The sequence below is a fragment of the Artemia franciscana genome, chromosome 5 (genome assembly GCF_032884065.1).
Source record: "Artemia franciscana chromosome 5, ASM3288406v1, whole genome shotgun sequence".
In the NCBI taxonomy this organism is placed as follows: domain Eukaryota; kingdom Metazoa; phylum Arthropoda; class Branchiopoda; order Anostraca; family Artemiidae; genus Artemia; species Artemia franciscana.
In genome coordinates, this window is record NC_088867.1 from 20,824,169 (window position 1) to 20,830,949 (window position 6,781).

Consider the following 6,781-nt stretch of genomic DNA (forward strand, 5'->3'; position numbering starts at 1 on the left):
AAAATAAATGCATTGACTATTAATATATAGGCCTAGTTTGAGTACATCAGCAGTCTGAATAATAAAAGGATAGGGAATTCTAATTTTAATAGAGCCACTAAATGATCATTTCTTCTGTAGGTACGACAGTTGGTATTATAAACCAAACTTGTTTTTATTTCAAACATTTTGGGAACAATTACCTTAATTCACCTACAGAACTGTTTTAGCTTGTCGCTCCTCCTCTTTGGATGTACAATCTTACCCATGCAGAGAATATTACGGTGAAATTTTCTAGTAAATAAATTGAATAAGTAATTATAACGAAAGTAACCCTTGAATAAGTAATCATGGTGAAGAAACTTAATTAAAATAACAAATATAATCCAATAATTAATAGCTTTCTTCATTGTAAGTGAAATTAAACTGTAGCAATATATGTTGATATCTACTTTTTATGAAAATAAATATATAAATAATTAATTCCAAGCCATGAACTCAAATTAGGCATGCCTGAAGTTCCTAGAAATATACGTGCTTAGAGGTCAGTTTTTAAACTATCACTTCCATTTTTTGCTGAAGATCAAACTTTTTCATTCCATACTGTTAGAGAGAATTTTTCTTCAGTTCTTCCTTATCAGTTCTCATTAGCGATACACTATTTCCAAAATCAGTTTTACACGTTCTCACGTTCTTTAGAATTTTTTAAAGAAAATGTAAAAAACGGGCTTTGCAGTCTATGTTAACCTATAAATTGGTTCCAGCTCTAAATGGGTACATGTAGATCTTTCATCAGATTCACAAAACTCTTTATCAGACAGCATGAACGTTATGGCGGGTGAATCTTCATTTCCTCTGGGCCCATCATAAGAAATTTCTAAATATTAGTGAAAAACTAAGAAATAATGATAATAATAATTAATATTCCTGCAGGCTCTTACAAATAGAAAGTATAAGTCGTCATTTACCAAATATTAAAAACGGTAAAAAAAGACAAATAATTCAGAGGCAACAACCAAACACAAGGGCTCAGCAGGAAAATACACTCTTGCCCATAGGGTTTCGGCACTTGAAATTCCCTACCCAGGCAACTGGCGTCCCTATGATATCCCCTGGATAGTTGTCACCCCAAAATATATGCCAATGAAAAAACAAATGTAGAACAACCAAGTAACACCAAAACAAGCTTATCATACTTTGGTTCTGGCCTTCGTGTATTTATGTTACGAATTCACAATCTATATTAATAGTAAACAATTATTAAGTTTTTTTAACTATATCAAATTTTCTCTATTGATGTAAATGTGACAATATGAAAATACAATATGTGCAAAATTCACCGGAAATCCACTGTCAAAAATTAGGGTCACGCCAAACTCAATAACAAGGAAAATCAAAATCAACCAAAGAATTCGCTAACTATTTCAAGACAACTCTGTCGGTATTTGTTTTAAAGTTTATTATAATGAAAACTAAATTTTTTAAATTGTCAAATTAATCTATTTGCAGAAAAACCTATTAAAATCAATTTTTAGCTTAACATTTTACATCTATTTTAAAATTAATATAATTCCTACAAATCCTTGTATATCTAAGTAACTGTGAGTAAAATGCTGAATATATGATATTTGAGCGTATATTACTTTCAGGGAACGGGAAATTAGTCACTTCAAAATCGAAATCATCCGTTTTATTTTACATTTTAAAACCTAATTTATTATTATCAGAAATATTTAAAATCTGAGAAATGATCTTCTAGACCAGTGCCATCACTATGTCCAAGAGTAAGCTCTGATGGATGTATATTTTTAGAAATATCAATAAATTCCTTACAATTTAGAACCAAAATATCATATAAATATCCTTTATTATTTGACAAAACATGTTTGATATTGTTTGGATTATTCTTATCTATCATATATTTATATTCGAGTTGGCTTAAAAAAAAGTCAGCTATAAATGGGCTGGCATTCTCCCCTTTGGGAATTCCAACGATTTGCTTGTACAAATTACCATTAAATCTTATACAAGGATTATATAAAACAAATTTTAATAAATCAAAAATCATATCTAAGCTGTAACATCTCGAGCTAACTGTAGTCTTAAAGTAGTTTGTCCATAAAGCTTTTTTATTATTAGTGTCTATTTTTAAGAACCTCTTACTAGATAAGAGGAAAGATTTCTTGATAACCGTTTTTAAATTTTCTAACACTACATTAAGTGATAAATTAGAATACATTGTCGTTAAATCGAAAGACTCCATTCTTTTAGTTGAAACCAGTGTTAAAGAGCATATCACCTGCAGTGAATTATTAACACTCCGGCATGGATTAAAATTCAAAAATTTGTTAATGCCAGTTCAAGAAGTTTTAATTTTATTTATAGTTTTCTTTAAAATTAAAGAGAGGTCAGTAGCAGCAATGCGGGTTGGACTCCTAGCTGCTCCAGCAGTAAACCGTGATTTAGGGGGATTCTTATGAAATTTTACTGTCCAATATAGGAAAGGGAACTTTTTATCATTGTCATTAATTTTAATATGAAATTTTTTAAAAGTATTTTTTCAGTTTTTTCAATTAAATTTTCATCCTCTAACCTTTCAGAAACATTAGTCCATAATAACTCCCCTTTTAAGACATCACAGTACGGCTTGTGACAAATTATGGCAAAATTATTATTAGATTTATCCACCGGCACAATTATAAATTCATTCTGTAGATTAGCTATTGTTTGTTTTATCCTAGCACTATAAAATAACGATTTAGTGTTACTATTCTTAATTTTGCATATATTTTATTTCGTTTTATATTAATAATTAAATTCTTCCAACTTTGAAAACTCTCTTTACTTTTATTCTCTTTCTTACACCACTTATCAATAAATCAATCAAAATAATTTTCCAAGCTATCAAGAATTCTTACGAATTATTATTTGAAGGTCATCTTGTTTTATTATTGACATGTCCTCCGTTACAACATGCTGGTAAATGGGATTTACAAATTAACCTAATTGCTTACAATTACAAACAGATTTCCAATTTATACCACTGTCCAATCTTTTAAGTATCAAATTATAATTAAAAATCGTTTCCCCAATAGTTTTTGAAAATTTATAAGTTAAAACTGGACTATCATTATAACTCAAATTACTAGGAAGGGCCTGTTTCACATACCATGGATTCAAAATTTCTGGTAAATTAATATCTTCAATCTGCTTACCAGTAAAATTAATAGGTAAATATAATCTGTTTTTCTTATTACAAATTTTATCAGACTTATTCTTTTTTTAAATAAATTTCGTTTTAGTCAGAATGCAAACTGTATCGCATTTTACTTTGAAATTACATTCAAGAGCTCTATATTTCTTAACAATCCAAAAAAGTTTGATTAAATTCCTCTTGGATAATTTATTTATACTTTTTATTACAGAAGTCATACCCTTAGATTCACGTAGCTAGCATAGATCCGTAGATAACGCATGTAAATCTAATTAATTTTTCTATTGTTTTTCTTATGTTCTCTCGATCGTTTTTTACGTTTAGTAGGACAAGTAAAAGAAGGATGGTCCATATATATATAGACAGTGGTAAGTCAAATCATTTTTCATCTCTAAAAAATGTCTTTTTATCTCTTTAACGCATGTGATAGGAATTTAACAAACAAAAAAGCCTAGACAGAGTTCTCCGGATTCGTCGCATTCATCTGCACAGCTTACAAAGCCATCACATATTGAATCTATTTGTAAGCAATTTCCACACGGACAGTAAAATCTTCCACTTGCACATTGATCTGGAATGGAAGTCATGGTTAGAATGATACTATAATTTCCTCTGTAATACTAGATACGTTTCAACACTTGTTAGTGATGCTCAAATTCTATTGTGCCAACCTTACAGATATTCATTTTCCTATTTTATTTTCTCTGTTGTTGTCTTTATTTTATTTCTGTTATTGTCTTTCTTTTCCATTTTCTTTTCCTTTTCTTTATTGGAAAAATGAAGATGACTATTATTTAATCCATAAAGGATCAAAACGACCTAAAAGGATATCATCACATGTTGTAATTTTTATAGATTAAAGTGACTGTGAAGCTGACTCTAAGGGCTAAGCCAACACTGGATGAAAGTTTTACTGGTGCGATGACATTCTAGAAGCGTCTATAGAATTAAATAGTAATTCCTGATAATAAAGAAAAAGAGCTAGGAAGGAAACGGTTGAAATTTCCGGTAAAATTTCCATTTTTTGAAATTTCCATTTTTTTTACTATACTTCATTGTATTTGGTGTGGGACCAAAAGTGAAGGCCTACCTTGGCCTCGAGAAGACTTTATTCTTGACTCCCATTTGTCGCAATCTTGTCCCAGCTCTTCAGCAAAACTGAGCCAGCAGCTCCACTCCTTTCTTCAAAAATTTTGAAATTCACCAACGGGGTTAGGGTCGTCTTGGACAGTTGTTCACCAATTCTTCAATTGCCCACAGAGTCGCCTGCGCCACCCTAGCGAAGGATAAGCTAGAAGCTCTTAATAGATAATGTGGTCATCTGATTTTCTCAGGACACGACCGAGCTAGCAAAGTCTTCTCAATTTGATAATGGTGGCGGTGGGCTCGTTGTTACAGCAACGGTGGCTCAAACAAATATTTGAGATTCTGTCTGAATATTGCATCCTCAGAATTTTAATAGACAGCTAGGGTCAGAGACATACATATATTGAAGATGAAGCGTCTTCAGAGTTCCGACTGCATAGAAGTGAACAGTTTTGCTGTGCCTGGCATGAGCGTTTTAATTAACTAATGTAGCTTTCTTACTTGATTCCGAAAAGCGTAAGTGATCCTTCCGTGGACACAATAATTGTTACATTGTTAAGTTCAGATTTGGGAGTCTTGGGTTCAAAGCATAGCCATTTCAAGACAGGTTTTGTCCCATCAGCTAAAGTAATAGATTTATCTTTTTGTTTGAGGGCCAGCCTTGGCACTAGAGGATCGAGTATAGCCTTGTCCTTCAATTCTTCCATCCAAGGAAAGATTGACAATGGAAGTCTTATTAATCAGAATCTTACGGCGATTGGCGCTGAATATGCTCATACCTGCGTGGCTTTTTTTATGTTGGCCCAATGGGGTTGCAAGAAAGATTGAAGAAGATCAGCAGTAGTAACCATTTTAGTTAGTCTAACGTTGATGATTCTTCGGAGGAAAGGGGGTTAAATGATTTTAGATCATTTATCTCAGGCGCTTTTTTTCAGAGTCAAAAGGTACGACACAGAGGGTTTAGCTCTTTCTTACATGATGTTCATTGATAAACTTTGCGGATAGCTATCTTAGCCTGGAGTTAGAGAGGTTCAACATCATAATACGCTTTCAATCTTATTAGATTGCTAGGAAAACCATCTTCAGCCGAAGCCAACCAAATGCCGTATTTTAGGACTAAATCCAATGCCCTTATGAAGTGTATAATGACGGCAGTATAAACTGCTGGTGTTTTGATCGACGGAAAAGAATTTCTCTGAGCGTAATTAACCGGCCAACGCATATTATTCCATACCAGAAACCAGCTTGGTTCGGCCTGGTTGTTTCATTACGGTTAGGGCTAAACTGGGCATTTTTGCCGTGGTGCAGATCAGTGAGAAATCTCGCCATGATGCAGATTACTTTAAAATTTTCGCCGTAATGCAGATTAGTGAAATTTTTTTTTAATTTCTTTGCTTGGTAGTCTTTTCCTTTCTTCTGAAAATTTCAATTGTTCATAGGGGGCATCGCTCAATTCAAAGTTTTTCAAAAACGGGTCGTGTTCATCGGAAAGTTTCTCATAAGTGTAGGATTTAGGTCTTTAATGAACAAAAATACAAAATATGCAAATATCTAAAAACTAAAATAAAAAAACAAAAATCTGCAAAAGTAAAAATCACAAACACCAAAAACAAGAAGTACAATAGGGAATTTCTCAAGACAGTGGGAAACAAATTAGAAAGAATATTTTGTGATGGGAAAACGGTTTGGTATTCGTTGCTATTTATAGAGAAAAAGCCATCGTGGATGCCATCGCCTGGAAAGAAAATGTTTGAAAGTTTTGTTCCGAGTTCTTTTTATAACAATAAATTTCCTAAGAAAAACCTATTTCAACAAAATCATCCCATAAGGCTCCAAAACTGAGAAAAAAGGGAAGGAAAAATACCAATGCAAAAAATATAAACAAAATCCAAAAAATCCTGCTTAATAATCCCTAAAATAAAAAAGCAGGCCAGGGGTAGTGTATGAGGTCACCAAATCAATTAAGTATCCAACTTAATCCAAACACAGCAACTCCAAAGGAAATCGGAAAAAACTTATTTACTAGCTGGAAATTCTCTAATATCATGGTTGAACATACAAAACAAGTGGCAGCCTCGTGCAGACACTGGGAGCGTGTTCCAGAACCTATTGCAAGCTATCAGAGGGTTGAAGTCAGACTTCACTGATGAAGTATGAATAATCTGTAAATAATTGTAAGTGTGGAGAGGGTAAGTTGATTGATCAGAAACAAAAGATATGTTATTACACAGGGCAGCATCAAGATGGCGTGCAACTGTAACAAAATGAAAGAAGAACAAGAAAGAAACTCGAGAGATTTCAAATCAAGCAAGGGTTTAGGTGAAGGCTGGTTAGTTTCCAGAATAGGAGTCCTTACTTTATCATAAAGTTTTGAAAGTGGCTTCAGAGACGAGGGAAATGTTGACATCCAACAGAACAATTTGAAACATAAGACTGAACTTGGCTGCAGAACAATATCATAAGAATCGACCCTGGAAATATATTTTTGAGGTTACTATGTAT